At 39.6% G+C, this 17,043-nt stretch overlaps 1 protein-coding gene across 4 annotated transcripts in view; it reads left to right on the forward strand.

The window, feature by feature from the left end:
* Nucleotides 1-424: 424 nt before the first annotated feature.
* The window catches only part of LOC139421066 (KAT8 regulatory NSL complex subunit 1-like), an 84,800-nt gene continuing 68,181 nt past the window's right edge, over nt 425-17,043 (forward strand). For 2 of the 4 annotated variants that reach the window (XM_071171569.1, XM_071171571.1), the window contains exons 1-2: nt 425-445; nt 1,347-1,813. The gene's annotated coding sequence lies outside the window, so the exon portion shown is untranslated. Of the gene's footprint in view, nt 446-1,346; nt 1,814-3,247; nt 3,685-17,043 lie in introns of those variants that run through there. The other 2 variants (XM_071171570.1, XM_071171568.1) reach the window with 2 other exon arrangements.

Here is a 17,043-nt window from a genome sequence, read left to right on the forward strand (position 1 = left end):
GCATCAGCTTGTCAACACATCTAACACCGTATTAGGTTGCTGAAAAAGCAAATTAACAGCTTCGACTGTTCTCAGTGGCTATTACTAGGTACAAATTATGCTCCGTTTAGCCAATTAAGGGTTGAAATGTGGAGACTAAATACAAAGTAATTTGTGGCAAATGATTTGGTGGAGACCGGGATAATTTGGTGAAATTGACGTTGAAGAGTAATTGGCTAAGTATTTAGTTTAACCAAATTATTTTATTTTAAAGTATTGCACTGTTTTTGAGCTTGTATATTAATGACAACAACTGGTAAACTTCCATATTATTTACTTTCAGCTGGACGCCCATCCGTGCAGACTAGAAGATATAAGCCAATCGCCATCGCTGCATAACCAAGTTGACGAATCACAGTGCTAGGCAGGCGGGTAATTCCGGTTCAAGACTGGTTGACTTGTGCAGGTAAGTGAACATGAATTCTTCACTCTGTCATGTTAAAACTGAGTTTATCTCACGTAATTTTACAAAATGGATTATGTTAGAAGATAAAATGAATAGATATGGGATTTAAGTGTGTTATTTTATATGTTATTGATTTATTTGATGATCAAGTTTGAAATGCTGAGGTAAAACTGCTAACGTTACTGTGGGGTTGCAGTCAACAGGCCAAATAGTGTATCTAACGTTAGCTAGCCATCGTTCTTCGGGTGTCGTACAGTAGGCACACACACTTGCAAAATTATATACACTATATAGTAAATAATAATTGTGATAACACTGTGATATTTACAGTAGAATTTTGCACAGTAAGTCACAGTGCATGATATTGTGTATGTTTAGCTACGTTTATAAGTTAGTAATAGATTTTAGCGCAGGGATTGCTAGCAAGCTATGCTAGATGCGCCAGCTAGCTAACTTACTTAGACAAGGGCCGTGGAGTTCGCTAGCTATTAGCTAGCCAACATATTTGATTATGGGCTACAGCCCGTTTCCACAAAATCAGTCAAGCTAAAATAGTATTGAGTCTCAAATGAATACACTTTTTATTCTTGATTTAGAAGACTGTGGAAGATTATGTCCTAGTCTAGTGTTACTGTAGCTGCACGTAAATATTCACCAAAATTCAACAAGATAACTTGCAGAATAATTTTTTAATATGGCACAATGCCAGGTCATTCTATAAATATAATATGATTGTCATATAAACTCAGAACAACAAAAATCATTCACATAATGTTCTGTACAAATAGTGTTTTTCGACATTCTTTGTAGTGGCCATGCCAAGTTGGCCTATGTCAGTCATGATTTATAGATATATTATTATATATTATTGATTTATAATGCAGTTTCTTTGTATGTACAGGTACCTTGGACAAAGAAGTGGAGGAATTACCTTGTGGAAGTTACAGTGCATTCGAAAAGTATTCAGACTCCTTCACTTTTCCCACCTTTTGTTACGTTACAGCCCTGTTATAAAATGTATTAAATAATTCCCCCCCCTCAAAAAACAAACAAAAAAAAAAAATCAATCTACACACAATATCCCATAATGATGAAGTGAAAACAGGTTTTTAGAAATGTTTTCAAATGTATTAAAAAAAGAATAGGGTTTCTAAAAACCTGTTTTTGCTTTGTCATTATGGATTATTGTGTGTAGATTGATGAGGGTGAAAAAACTATTTAATCCATTTTAGAATAAGGCTGTAACGCAACAAAATGTGGAAAACGTGAAGGAATCTGAATACTTTCTGAATGCACTGTACCTGGAAGACAGTGGATATTTTTACCCTAAGGATGGATTTGGTTGGAGGTGAACTTTTCTATTGCAAGGTATGTATACACAACACATGTGTTACATGATACAGTATTGATCATGTGTCATCATCATGCATAGAGTTATTACAGGCACAGTGCTTGGTTTTAATAATTTTGGACAGATTGCCAAAGTGCATTGTTCCTTAAATGACTATGGTTACATTTAACTATAATTTGAAATTATGTATCACTACAATATTGTGTCACTGTCTGGCATAGCAACCTAAAGACTGTTACAGAAAAACTGTGCGGGAGTCATATGCTGACACTAGATGGCGGAATAGTACATTAGTAGAGTGGACAGTTGCAGAATACAGAACAGGTGGAATATCATATGACATCCATATAGATGTTTATTGTCATCTGAAACTGTAAGCAGTTTTATGTTTGCCTAATGAAAGTAGTCATGGCTCCATCTGGATTTGTAAGTAATATAGTGAAGGATTGCAATTAGATTACCCTAGAAGTTACAGGACCATCCTTTGCCTATATAGAGCTCGCCAGCTTGAAGTCCAAAAAAACATAAATGAGTAACCTCTGGTTCATTCAGCCATTCCTATTTGGAAAGAACAAAGTTTTGGGATAAACGCTGAAAATAATGTCTGAGGTTAACACAGGCTTAGAAGATCTTATAAGATTTGTTCTATGAGATAATACCAGTCAGTTAACATGACCTTTATGAATTAGGAAGCATTTTGTGTTTAAAAAAAAAAAAAAATGCTTCAAAATTCACAAAAAGTGACGTTAGCTGATAAAGATTCTCACAGAACAAAACGTATAAGATCTAAGCCTGTGTTAACCACATACCCCATTTCTGCATTTATCCAAAACCCCTACAAAACTCATAGGCTTTGTCCAACGAACCATGGCAGAGTTAGTGCTTACAAAAAGACGCCATTACTATTGCTCTATTGGTTACAGTTACACGCATTGCCTATCTGTTACCTTCAGATCTGCACACAAAAATGGTACAGGGCCAGGGGGAGTGTATTTTTATTTTTTTTTATATTGGTTTTTGTTGAGAAGGCAGGGACACAGTTCAGGGGTTTATTCATTGTGTCTTGCAACCGAAGCAGTTTACTGTTTTAGAACCAAACAGAACGAAACGTTTCCCATTGAGGAATGCTATCATAACATTGCAGGGTTGTATCATAGATATTTATAACTAACCATGTGTCCTTGTCCTGGTTATGAACCCATAACCATTCACTTTCTCCAATCCTTAAGAACCACGTTTTGATTTAGGGTTATAATGAAACTGGATCCATTCCGGCTCTTGCGTGACATGTAATAACTGCAAGTCACGATTTAATTGAGCCATGATGGAAGACACAGCAACCCAGTTTCAGTCATTTAGAAAATGGAACGCTTGACTTTGGCTCCCTCTAGCGGAGACAGGCTGAAGTTCCACTAGTGGCGAGTATGAGGAATGTCTCCCGCCGCGGCTTTGCTCTCGGATTCTGTTTGTCAGACTTGAAATCCGAGGGAGAGGAGCGAGCCGCCATTTTCTGTGTGACGCTCTCCCTAAAACGGCAACAATAAAAACGGATTGCCGTGGAAAATACATAACAAATCATCGATAAATGGCGTTGGGAAACAAGACCAATTCAACCGCATTTGAAATAAACTCGATTGAACATTAATAATTGCAGAGGGAGAGAGAAGAGAGCAAGCTGACTCGGTTCCTCAAGTACTCGTTGTTTCGCCCATTTCGTGATTTCGGGAGTAACACGGGGTTACCCAATTTGGATCGCACGAGACGGATTTTGTGAAGAGGCATTCTCGAATTATTTGTTTTTCAACATATTTTGTTTCCTTGATGAAATTACTATCAAAGTGCGGGATTTGTTTCTAAAAATTTAACCGGATCGGCTCCTCGTCACGTGGTAGGTTCCTCCTTTTTCTTTGTTACTTTTAACTCCGTAGTAAAAAAATAACTTTGAAATGTTGCAACATCATTTAGCATTTAACTTGTTTGGTAACCTGCATGCCGGCCATCTCGCATTTATAGTAATGCTCAACCATTATTTTGTGATTATTTATTTTTTTATGTTGCATAGCTGGGTCCATAGCTACCTACCTTCCTTTCAAATCCAAGTTCTAGCTACAGACAGTATAGGTAACGTTAGGTTTATTACTCTTACTGCATTCGCTGTAGCTGAACGATCTGCTGCCAAGGGTACACCATTATAGTAATCTTCAGCTAGCCAGTGAACATGAGCCATGACATTCTTAAATTATGGGAGAGTGCGAGGGAAAATACAGTTGACCAGACAATCGTAAAACATTGATATCAACATTTAACTGTAACGTTACCAGCTACAATTGTGTCAATGTCGAGCCTTATTCGCCGAAGCGCTTGATTTGAGTATCCAAATTACCCCTAGTCAGTCCACTAACATACTTGTATAAATGTATTTAGGCCGTTTAAAAACGTAGTTTGCAAGCTTGCTGTATTTCCCACGATCTAATGCATCTCTGCGCCACCGCATTCTAAACTTAATCGTGCGTAATATACACACCCGAGCAATTCTATCGAATGATCGCAATCGTGCGAGAGGGGAACCATTTTCGCAACCCTTAAACGTTAACCTAGAAAATTAATTGTCACATAGATCACATTATAATGTTGGATACATTTCCAATTGAGTAATTTATGGCGAGGTTTACATAATGGCGCAGCCATTGGCAGTTGCAGGCGCCACGTTTTCCACTAATTGTTTCATAAAAATTATTTCCTTTAGCAGAACCAACCAAGCTAGTTTGCCAAATAATTGTAACATGTCAATTTAGCCTCACTTGTGACTTAGCGATATACACAAGGCCGCCTGAAAAAAACAAGGAACATTATCATTGTATTCAATATCATGGCATGGCAAAACCTTGATGTGTTGATCTCAACCGTCTCCTATGTGCTTGTATACTGTCTAACGTCAGTGCAGATATTGTAATTTTGTCCCATCCATTTATCAACCAGGAACCGTGTTCATGTGAATCCCTTTAATTGCACACTAACCTGCTCAACCCCTGGTTAGTGTGTTACACATCTGTAGTTTTCTGTTATATAATGTGTTGCATATCCTTGCATCATATGTGATCTCAGCACTACAATGCTGTCATTTTATGATGTGTGAACTTCCTCCAAGGTCTGATCATCTCAGTAATGTTCATCTTGTGGGGAGGGGGAAGTTTATCTTCCTGGTTGTTTGCTGTCATTATGGGTGGGTACACTACAGTACACTCTTGGTGTAGCTGAGCAAGTGAGGCCTTGACTGTTGTGCTCTGCTGCTGTACTGGGGCCTCTGCAGTTTGCAAATCCATTGACTGAATTTAAAGAGATCAGGGTCTGGCTGACATGTGCTTTTTGGGAAATGGTTTCAGGGGGTTAAATACACATAAACAGGACTAGTGTAGAGAGAGAGAAGCCTACTGATTGCACATATTGGCCAGACAGGGTGACCTCCCCCACGACCCTGTCCCCATTGCAGCCCATGTGTTGGAGTCAGAGGTTTTATGAATAGAGGGTGATGAGCACCTCGCCTGCTGCTGCATTGGACCGATGGCACTGCTAGCTCAGGCCTGGCTCCATGTTATAGCCAATTTAATGGAGAGCTGTTCTCTCGGATTACATGGCCCCTCCCTAGCCTGTTTGATATGGTGTAGGACTGGGAGAATATGCTGCTTAAAGTGTGAGTGCTTTCACTGCCTGTTTTCACTCTTATTTGTTTTTATACGCCACACAATTGACAAAGAACCCCCCCCCCCCCCCCCCCCCTCCATTGACCCTTTAGATCTGGGTGGAATCCTATCAGTTGTCTTCGAGACGTGTGTGTGTGTGTGGTATTGGAGCAACCGTAGGAGGAGGCTAACACAACAAGTATCTAGTTTATGAATTTGGTAGCCGTTGGTTGACTCGGGGGAGGGTACTCAATAACTTGAATGGAAAACAGCATTGATTCAAGCCACTTACTCAGCTTTTGTCCTTCCCAGAAATGATAACGGTTCCCCACTTTAATCAGTTTTCCAGGGCATTCCAATACAAGAAAATTGGCTCATTGTTGCAAATGTTAGATACTGCCAGTGCCAACCGAAAGTATGAAAATATTGTGGTTTGCTGGTTGCATTTTAAGCAGGAAATGTTGCGTTACGTAACACCCTATTGTGGACAGAAATAGTCCTATTGTAAGTTATTAAAAAGGTATGTGTATACATTTTTGGCCTCGATTTTAGGCTATCCTAGCTCCTAGCCACTTAGAGCATATAGCAATTTCCTCAGCCTATATTCTAGATCCTTCTGTCCTAATTTTGCATCTAACCAATCAATATAGAAGCAGAGTTACCAGGAAACAACCTTTAGAGGTATGGATGGTTACTGCTGTAGGCTACAGACCATAATGTGCATAAAGCAACATCTGTTTCTCCGGTTAGGCCAAAATGCAGGCCTATTTCTGATGATTATGCAAATCTATATGTACAGATCTACAGCGTGTTTTCATAGGTGCACTGGGTTTGGGATTTTATCCTGTCAGACGATTGACTTGGAGAGATAAAAGCAGAGCCTATTGGTATTACTGCTGTTATTACTTGGTATTGTTCAGGCCCCCTCAGACGGTTAATGTCTGGCTTCTGAGCTGAAGACTTCAGCTCATGATGAATAATCTGTTCCAGTCAGGCACACTTGAAATCAGTCTGAGCAATCACAGCTTTATTCATACATCTAAATTATTTGCTCTTTTGGGTTTCTGTAGAAGCAGTTGTTTTCATGTGTGTTTTGGGTAGCAGGTATTGTACACCTTGCTTTGGCATATACTTGAGCTGCTGCTTATATGGAAACACTAGTCTCTTTCCTGGAATACTGACTGGAGAAAGAGCTGAAGGGTGACATTTGGCTCACTAAAACGACGTCTTTGCTGGTTGTTTTTGATAGTTCAAGCCTAGTCTGCCAAGGCCAAGTACACTCCGATGCACGCACCCTCCAGTTTCATGCCCTCAAGCCAACATCCCCCTCCCTCCACCTCAATCCATCTCTTCCCCCATCTCAAACCAAGGGGCCGTGCCTCCCTCTGAACTTAAACTAGCTCAGAACACACCTGAAACAATCCCTTTGTTCAAACTCTCCTCCCAGAATGCTCCATTCCTGAAAATCTTTTACCAAATGTTTTATTTTTTTCCCCTCCACCTCACATAAGAGAAACATAGACCAGCCAGCCAGGTGGGAGAAGCAGGAAAAATATATCAACCCCACTCAACAAGGGAAGAAAAAGGCAAACAATGTACATGACCTGAAGAGAAACCAGAGGTGAAAATGACTTAAATCCACAAATAAACATTGATTTTAAAAGGGGAGGGGGAAAAAGATGGGCTAAAATATGGGCTAAGAACAAAGGCAATGGACTAATTTACCAGACTCCTGCCTGGACTTGTCATGGCCTAGTAGGATGTTAAAGGCCAAAGTGTTTTACCCCCCCAGACCCTAGAGGTCAGGACAGGTTTGAGAGGAAGCCTGACCAATTGGTAGGCTCTGCAGGGAGTGGCTTGACTGACACACTGGCCCCCATTCTGTGCTGAAGCCACCAAACCAGTCTGGAAGTGGAACCATATGCATCATGTATCATTGGGTGAATTGGGGAGCACAGAAACACACCATAGGTTTGCTGGTTCCTCAGTTTTACTTCTCTCTAGCCTATTCAGACACTGGCTTTTGTTTTTGTGTGTTTTTAAAACCCTACAGTCAACTAATTGCCCCAGCTGGGAGTACCTGGGACAGCTGGCTGAAATCTCAACCTTTGAGATAAGAGGAACAGAGGAAACTCTGAATTATTTTCAGACCCAATTGTTTTCCCCCGTTTACTATGGTGTATTTAAGCTTTTTTCCCTTCTCATGGAGGAACCTGAACGATTAAGAGACTTCAAAGGCAGAAACCACTGGCATAGTGTTTACAAAACCAGGTGCGCTGTACCGTGTATGAGGAGAGGAGTGAGTATACCCACGGGTTGAACCCGACCTATAGTCTAAAGTTCAGTGTGCTGTGGCCTGTGCTCCCTGATGGCCTAATGGCCCAATTAAAAGTGCAAGGCGCACATGCTTCTCTTCCTCTCTGGGTCATTCCGTATGATTTCAATCACTTTGCCAACACCTCATTTGGCCGCCTTTCGTTCCAGTTCTCTGCTGCCTGTACTGGAACGAATTGCAAAAATCGCTGAAGTTGGAGACTTATCTCCCTCACCAACTTCAAACATCTACTATCTGAGCAGCTAACCGATCGCTGCAGCTGTACATAGTCTATCGGTAAATAGCCCACCCATTTTTACCTACCTCATCCCCATACTGTTTATTTTTATTTATTTACTTTTCTGCTCTTTTGCACACCAATATCTCTACCTGTACATGACCATCGGATCATTTATCACTCCAGTGTTAATCTGCAAAATTGTAATTATTCGCCTACCTCCTCATGCCTTTTGCACACAATACAATGTATATAGACTCTCCTTTTTTTCTACTGTGTTATTGACTTGTTAATTGTTTACTCCATGTGTAACTCTGTCTGTTCACACTGCTATGCTTTATCTTGGCCAGGTCGCAGTTGCAAATGAGAACTTGTTCTCAACTAGCCTACCTGGTTAAATAAAGGTGGGAAAAAAAGAAAAAAAAAACATTTTTGACCCCACCCCTTTTGATTTGAACGAAAATGTATATAGGCCTAGGTATTTGCCCATGGTAAATATGGCCAAAATATGGCCATGGTATGAAAAAAATTGGATGGTAAATGATAGTATTTTATATTTTTGAATAATACAAGTTCTAAATTTGCTTTCTGAGTATTGTGTGGCCCAAGGATAGCAACACATACGTTCAAAGTGATATTATGGTTTTATACTGTTCAATTAAACCAAAAATAAATTTATGCATTTCCTGCCACTCATTTGAGATCGTTTCCACACTGCCACATGGTGCTGCACAAACAATTTAGGCTTTATTTTTAACCCAATGTTACAATTGCGATTTGACTTGTGACTTGGGTGAACTGTTGGAATTGTGGAAATTCTAATTCTGTAGTTAGAATATAGTAGTGGGCACTTGGAGTTAGAGGTCGACCGATTATGAGTTTTCAACGCCGATACCGATTATTGGAGGACCAAAAATAGCCGATGCCGATTTTTCTTGTGTGATTTAAAAAAATAAAAAAAACATTTGGGTAATAATGACAATTACAACAATACTGAATGAACACTTATTTTAACTTAATATATATAATACATCAATAAGATCAATTTAGCCTCAAATAAATAATGAACCATGTTCAATTTAGTTTAAATAATGCAAAAACAAAGTGTTGGAGAAGAAAGTAAAAGTGCAATATGTGCCATGTAAAAAAAAAAGCTTGAACATATGAAAGCTGGTGGTTCCTTTTAACATGAGTCTTCAATATTCCCAGGTAAGAAGTTTTAGGTTGTAGTACTATTTCTCTTTATACCATTTGTATATATATATACCTTTCACCATTGGATGTTCTTATAGGCCCTTTAGTATTGCCAGTGTAACAGTATAGCTTCCGTCCCTCTCCTCGCCCCTACCTGGGCTCGAACCAGGAACACATCGACAACAGCCACCCTCGAAGCATCGTTACCCATTGCTCCACAAAAGCCGCGGCCCATGCAGAGCAAGGGGAACAACTACTCCAAGTCTCAGAGCGAGTGACGTTTGAAACGCTATTAGCATGCACCCCGCTAACTAGCTAGCCATTTTACATCGGTTACACCAGCCTAATCTCGGGAGTTGATAGGCTTGAAGTCATAAGCGGCTCAATGCTTGAAGAGCTGCTGGCAAAACGCACGAAAGTGCTTTTTGAATGAATGCTTACGAGCCTGCTGCTGCCTACCACCGCTCAGTCAGACTGTTATATCAAATCATAGACTTAATTATAACATAATAACACACAAATACGAGCCTTTGGTCATTAATATGGTAGAATCTGGAAACGTATCATTTCGAAAACAAAACGTTTATTCTTTCAGTGAAATACGGCATCCATAAGTCTAAATATTGCTGTTACATTGCACAACCTTCAGTGTTATGTCATAATTATGTAAAATTCTGGCAAATTAGTTTGCAACGAGCCAGGAGGCCCAAACTGTTGCATATACCCTGACTCTGCGTGCAATGAACGCAAGAGAAGTGACACAATTTCACCTGGTTAATATTGCCTGCTAACCTGGATTTCTTTTAGCTAAATATGCAGGTTTAAAAATATATACTTCTGTGTATTGATTTTAAGAAAGGCATTGATGTTTATGGTTAGGTACACGTTGCAGCGAATGTGCACCGCATCGAATATATGCAACGCAGGACACGCTAGATAAACTAGTAATATCATCAACCATGTCTAGTTAACTAGTGATAATGATTGATTGATTGTTTTTTATAAGATAAGTTTAATGCTAGCTAGCAACTTACCTTGGCTTCTTACTGCATTCGCGTAACAGGCAGGCTCCACGTGGAGTGCAATGAGGCAGGTGGTTAGAGCATTGGACTAGTTAACTGTAAGGTTGCAAGATTGAATCCACGAGCTGACAAGGTAAAAATCTGCCGTTCTGCCCCTGAACAAGGCAGTTAAACCACTGTACCTAGGCCTTTATTGAAAATAGGAATGTGTTTTCTTAACTGACTCGCCTAGTTAACTAACGGTGTAAAAAAAATACAAATAAAAAGTTGGCCAAATCGGCGTCCAAAAATGCCGATTTCCGATTTGTTATGAAAACTTGAAATCTACCCTGACTAATCGGTCGACCTATACTCGGAATACAGTTTATTGACATGACAACAAATGAAAATTCCAGGGATTAGTTATTGTGACCGGGTAGGAACCAAAGTGTTTAAGGGACCCTATAATCGTTGCCTACATTGAATGTTTTCTCTTAGCTACTTCATGTAGCTAACATATTCTTGCTTTGCATATTCTTCTTTGATTTAGCTGATACTGTTGCACAAACAACATGCTGATTTAGGCCTACACCATCACTGGTATTATCAGACTGTATAGTTAGTTACGTTTGCTCTGACTCAGTACATTTTATTAGCTAGTTAGCGATTAGCATTAGCAGCTAACCAAATTTAGGCCCAACTTGCTAAGAAAAGACAAACTAGCTGTTTGCAGATGTAAGAAACAAACTATTAGTGTAATTATAGAACACTAGTGGATTTATATTAAGGACCAAAGTGAAAACGTATCGTCATCAACACTGTTGCATGCGCTGCATTGGCCATGCAGACTGAACGCTAGTGTCTCGATGTTGAGGAACAACAAATGTGCTCCTTGAGTGACAGAGGGCGGGGCTAGGCCTGTGTGGAAAGCAGCATTGAAAGAGCTGAGAGAGATTAGTGAAGTTAACAATAAAAATCAACGTTACACATGGCGTATCGCATTTAAAAAACCAAACATTCAAATACCATTTTATAGAAGGTAAAGTAAAAACCCAAACCAGTCTGTGCATCAATAACGGTATATCGTAAAATACAGTATACTGCCCAGCCCTAGGCAGAAGTGGTCAGAAAGTACATTTTTGGACCCGAATGGTAAAACACTCAGGAGATAGAGGTGCTCAACGTTGACCCATTTTGCATACCCCACCCTACCATAAGACACCCAATGGTTGAGCTTAATTTAAAAGTGTTTTCATTAAATTTGCATTTTTTAAAAACATTTAACATCAATTACCTAAAAACGCATAAACTCAGATTTGATTTAATTTTAGCATATTTGGTAGTTTAGACCCACCCTGTATTCAAGAGTATGCTGTGTCTCAACTGATGGTGGGCACGACATTAACATCTCAGATGATTAATTGTTAGATACTACTGCACTGCTGGGGCTAGGAAGACAAGCATTTTGCTACACCCACAATAATATGTGTATGTGCCCACCATCAGTTGAGATTTGATTTTAAAATACGTTTTGAGGCTACAACGTAAGAAAAAATGGTAGGGGGAAATCGCAGTCATGCTAATCGTTGTTCAATATAAAACAATTAACCATTCCTACCATTTGGCAAATATGGATGGAAAGTATTTTACCTACACACACACACAGGCGTGTGTAGACATGCACACACAGAGTATGTGAGCAGAGTGAGGAGCTGAGCGTTTCCAATTTGACTGGAGCGTGGGGCGAGATTTGGCCTTCTCGCCCGCTCCAATTTCGCTCCAGTAGCACCCCACCCCAGCTTGCATTTTTAGTCTACTTGTGTGCTGCTCTAGCCCCTTGCTTTATCTACTGTCATGTTAGCTAAATATTTTCATAAATAAACTAATAAAACATGGGGGCTAAATCAAGGTGACTTATAAAGATGAGGGCCAAGAAAGGGAGTGTCCAACTAAATAATCATTGTGGAATCTGAAAATGCACTTATCCCAAAAGTTTGAGTGTGTACTTACTATGTGCACATGCTATAACAGGAATGCGGTGGGTAGATAACGAAGTGTGTCATTGTAGCAAATTATTTCTAAACAAAAAAATCAGACCTATTAAAAGTTTTGTTAATTTTCGTTATCTTTACAATAGGCCATAATAGATTTTGGCCCCATAGGCCTGGCATATTCCCACATTCAATGAGCTTTCTGTTTTGATTGGGTTATTGTGCCTAAAAACCTTTAGGCCTCATCATAATAGAAAAATAATATCAACTACTCTGCATCTCTGCCCAACCTGGTAAGAGTGGCCAAAAGGGTGTTTAGCATCCCCAGTGGCTCTAAGTGTAGAGGGTGTTCTCCACTGCTGGCCAGTTCTCCAGGCACCATCACATGAGCCTGACACCACAGACCTGCCAAACTTGTGTTTCAAAAAAAGAAAATGTTCCATTAATTTGTATTTAATTCTAAGTAAGTCACAGCCTATATGTGCAATTTATAGACTATAATGATTTAATACAACGCAATGTTTAAATGCTGAGAGCTTTATGTCCCTACCAGCCTGTTGTGTCACACTCGCAAATGCTTCACAGTGTATGTCTTTGTAGGCTATAGCCTTGAAATAATTGAAATAATATAGCCAAAATAATTCATTTTCATTCCTTAGTTTTCCTGTCTGGGTCCTGACCTATTTACTCTTTTATATGCCGTTTTAATACAACATGTAGCCTACTTTAAATGATTTTCGCTTCTTACATTCACCTTTTCATGTTTATTCAAATACTTTTCATTCAAATCCATATGGTTTGGTTTCAATACTTAAAAAACAATTTCTAGATCCAGAAGAAAAAAAATAGATGTGTGCTGGTTAAATTGCGATTTTAATGAATGGAGCGGAGTTTTTTTTATTTTCCGTTAGCGCGGACCTTTTCTTTTAGCAGAGCTGTAGGAAAGGACATGAAGCATTGCGCACCACTCCATGAGCTTCCAACAGCTGAACTACTCTCACATGCTCTGACAAACACACACATCACACACAGGCCTATGCATGGACACACACGCAGTCATTATGGGAACTTTGATCCGGACACATTAACTGCAGCATGTAGGAGAAATCCTTATCGCATTCAAGGACTGGGTTTAACGTGAGTTGGTGGATGGTTCCCACGGATGGCAGAGATAAAGGTTATGACCTTCAGCTGCAATACGAGTAGCTGGAGAGTGCTGGATTTACCTGGTACTGGACCAGGTGAGGGAGAACCATTTGATGCTTCTGTCAATAGGTAGATTATTGTTTTGTTGTAAAATAGATATATAAATAAATATTTCTTACCATTAGGCCCTATTTAGCATTTTGATTATGATTGGTAATGTATTCGACCAACATTAGACCTTTATGCTTAACCATCATCAATGGTAAATATAGTATATTGTGTTATGACAAAATTACTAGCCTGTTTTCCTAATTTAAACCTTTTTTAGCACAATCTACATTCTTTCCTCTGTACTGGAAGTCGATCCATTTCAGGTTTTACTGGTGCTGCCTCTGCGATGGCTGCCTCCACCTAAGAAGAGCCACATTTTAATTACCTCTTTGCATTGTGTTCAGAATAGGTCGACGGGTGTAGAATACGCATCATGACTTGGTGGGAGGTGCCTCATCCGAATAAGGTGATCGTGTGAAATACGCATCATTGTGGGGCATGTCCTAAACAAAGCCTGTGTTTGGTTGGATAGGGTGTCGCTGGGTGGGTGGTGCTTTTTATACGCCTGCAACTGGTTAGACTGGGAGGGTTGGTCTTAAAGGGATCTGTAACAGGAGTCCTGTTTCCAACGCTCGGCTCCGCACACCGCCATGCCTGGCTCAGGGTTGTCCATGAGAATATTGATTTCTTCGTAACAACATGTGTGTTATAGAGCCACTCTTGCTTGCCTGGTTGTGTAGGTGGAATAAATGTGTCAAATTCAATGGTTCTTTTTTTTCAGTGTTAATGGGATGTGACAACCACAACAAAAATAAATGAAATGACGCAACCCCATGATCTAGTTTTGAAGGCTGGCCGTTGCAGTGATTACTTTAAAAACGTAATGTTTTTTTACGCTTTTGATTGCCTTCATCAAAACATCCAGCGTTGTTTTTCTTCAGGATCATTATTTAGGGACTAGACCGCTCTCTCGTTTAACTCCTGTAGGCTTCAGTTAATTATCTGCCCGAACAAGGCCCTATTGGAGAGAGGTCATCATATGACGGGAGACCGTTTCCATCTTTCCTCTTGTTAGTTTATGCCCTCAGAATAACTGGAGGAGGCTGGAGAGTGGAGGACATGTTTGACAGCCTAACATGTGTTTTTGAGTCGAAATGACGGTCTTTGTCAGTTCATTGAGATGTGAGCTGTCCTCTTTCCCACCTTCTCTTCAGTCTGTGATTAAAAGTCTGATTGGTCCCCTGCAGGAGGCCTCTCTAAGGTCACGGCTGTGGCAACTCTTTGTCGCCCCAGCATTTAATAGCTCAATCACTAAACTACAGTACAAAAAAACTACTCAGCTTTTCAACATGGCTATTTCAAGACTTCCTGATATTGTTCAAAACTTTTTATGCTTATGAATGTCGTAGTAGGGCGTTAAGACAACAGATGTACTTTCATAACATATTTTATAACTAAATAACACCAATACAAAAATGGTATTGTGTGTGTGACCAGCTTTGATAGATCTTTAAGCTAGCCTTTATTGGCGCTTCCTGGATATGTGCCAGTACCTTTGACCATTATATCAGCTACATATCTGCACCCCCCCGTTCTTGCATAGTTATCTTCTGACGCATGTTATGAAATCTCCAAGCAAAAAAATAAATGGATTGCAAGTTAGTATTAACCACTAGACCTATCTTTTTCAATAGACAATGCTGTCCATTGTTTTTGAAATGTTTGATCTTTTTATCTGAAGCAGGCCATGGAGGCCAAAACAATGGTTGCATCCCAAATGGTGCCCTATATTGTGCACTACTTTTAACCTGATCACTGCGGGGACCTGCTTGTCACACAAGGTGGTATATATATTTAAGCAGTAAGGCCTGGGGGGGTGTGGTATATCGCCAATATACCACGGCTAAGGGCTGTTCTTAGTCACGATGCAATGCATATAGGATACAGTTGAAGTCTGAAGTTGACATACACCTTAGCCAAATACATTGAAACTCAGTTTTTCACAATTCCTGACATTTAATCCTAGTAAAAACTCCCTGTTTTAGGTAAGTTAGGATCACCACTTTATTTAAAAAATGTGAAATGTCAGAATAATAGTAGAGAGAATGATTTATTTCAGCTTTTATTTCTTTCATCACATTACCAGTGGGTCAGAAGTTTACATACACTCAATTACTATTTAGTAGCATTGCCTTTAAATTGTTTCACTTGGGTCAAACGTTTTGGGTAACCTTCCACAAGCTTCCCACAATAAGTTGGGTGAATTTTGGCCCATTCCTCCTGACAGTGCTGGTGTAATTGAGTCAGGATTGTAAGGCCTCCTTGCACGCACACACTTTTTCAGTTCTGCCCACAAATGTTCTATAGGATTGAGGTCGGGGCTTTGTGTTGGCCACTCCAGTACCTTGACTTTGTTGTCCTTAAGCCATTTTGCCACAACTTTGGAAGTATGCTTGGGGCCATTGTCCATTTGGAAGACCCATTTGTGACTAAGCTGTAACTTCCTGAGCGGTATGACGGCTGCGTGGTCCCATGGTGTTTATACTTGCGTACTATTGTTTGTACATATGAACGTGGTACCTTCAGGTGTTTGGGAGAAATTTCCAAGGATGAGCCAGATTTTTGAGGTCTTGGCTGATTTCTTTAGATTTTCTTCCCATGATGTCAGAGGCACTGAGTTTGAAGGTAGGCCTTGAAATACATCCACATGTACACCTCAAATTATGTAAATTAGCTAATCAGAAGCTTCTAAAGCCATGACATAATTTTCTGGAATTTTCCAAGCTGTTTAAAGGCACAGTCAACTTAGTGTATGTGAATTTCTGACCCACTGGAATTGTGATACAGTGAAATAATCTCTCTGTAAACAATTGTTGGAAAAATTACTTGTCATGCACAAAGTGGATGTCCTAGCTGACTTGCCAAAACTGTAGTTTGTTAACAAGACATTTGTGGAGTGGCACAAGGACTACTGTATAATGTTATATACTACACATTCTACAAAACACATTTTACTGGAAGAACTGTGCAGATGCAAAGTTTGAAAACTGAGGGAGATTTTACAGAAATTCTGTTATGTTACCACGATTTCCAAAAACTCTTAAATATCTGGTCTGAATTAAAATGTAACTTCTTACGACTGAAATCCCGTTAATGGGATCGATTTGACAACAGCCAGTGAAAGTGCAGGGCGCCATATTCACTCAACAGAAATCTCATAATTAAAATTCCTCGAACATACAAGTATTATACACCATTTTAAAGATCAACTTGTTGTTAATCCCACCACAGTGTCCAATTTCAAAAAGGCTTTATGATGAAAGCATACCATGCGATTATGTTAGGTCAGCGCCCAGTCACAAAAAAACACAGCCATTTTCCTGCCAAAGAGAGGAGTCACAAAAAGCAGAAATGGAGATAAAATTAATCACTAACCTTTGATCTTCATCAGATGGCACTCATAGGACTTCATGTTACACAGTACATGTATGTTTTGTTCGATAAAATTCATATTTGTATCCAAAAATCTCAGTTTACGTTGCCATGTTATGTTCAGTAATGTTTTGCCTCCAAAACATCCGGTGATTTTGCAGAGAGCCATATCAATTTACAGGAATACTCATCATAAACTT

Source organism: Oncorhynchus clarkii, chromosome 12, assembly GCF_045791955.1.
Source record: "Oncorhynchus clarkii lewisi isolate Uvic-CL-2024 chromosome 12, UVic_Ocla_1.0, whole genome shotgun sequence".
NCBI lineage: Eukaryota > Metazoa > Chordata > Actinopteri > Salmoniformes > Salmonidae > Oncorhynchus > Oncorhynchus clarkii.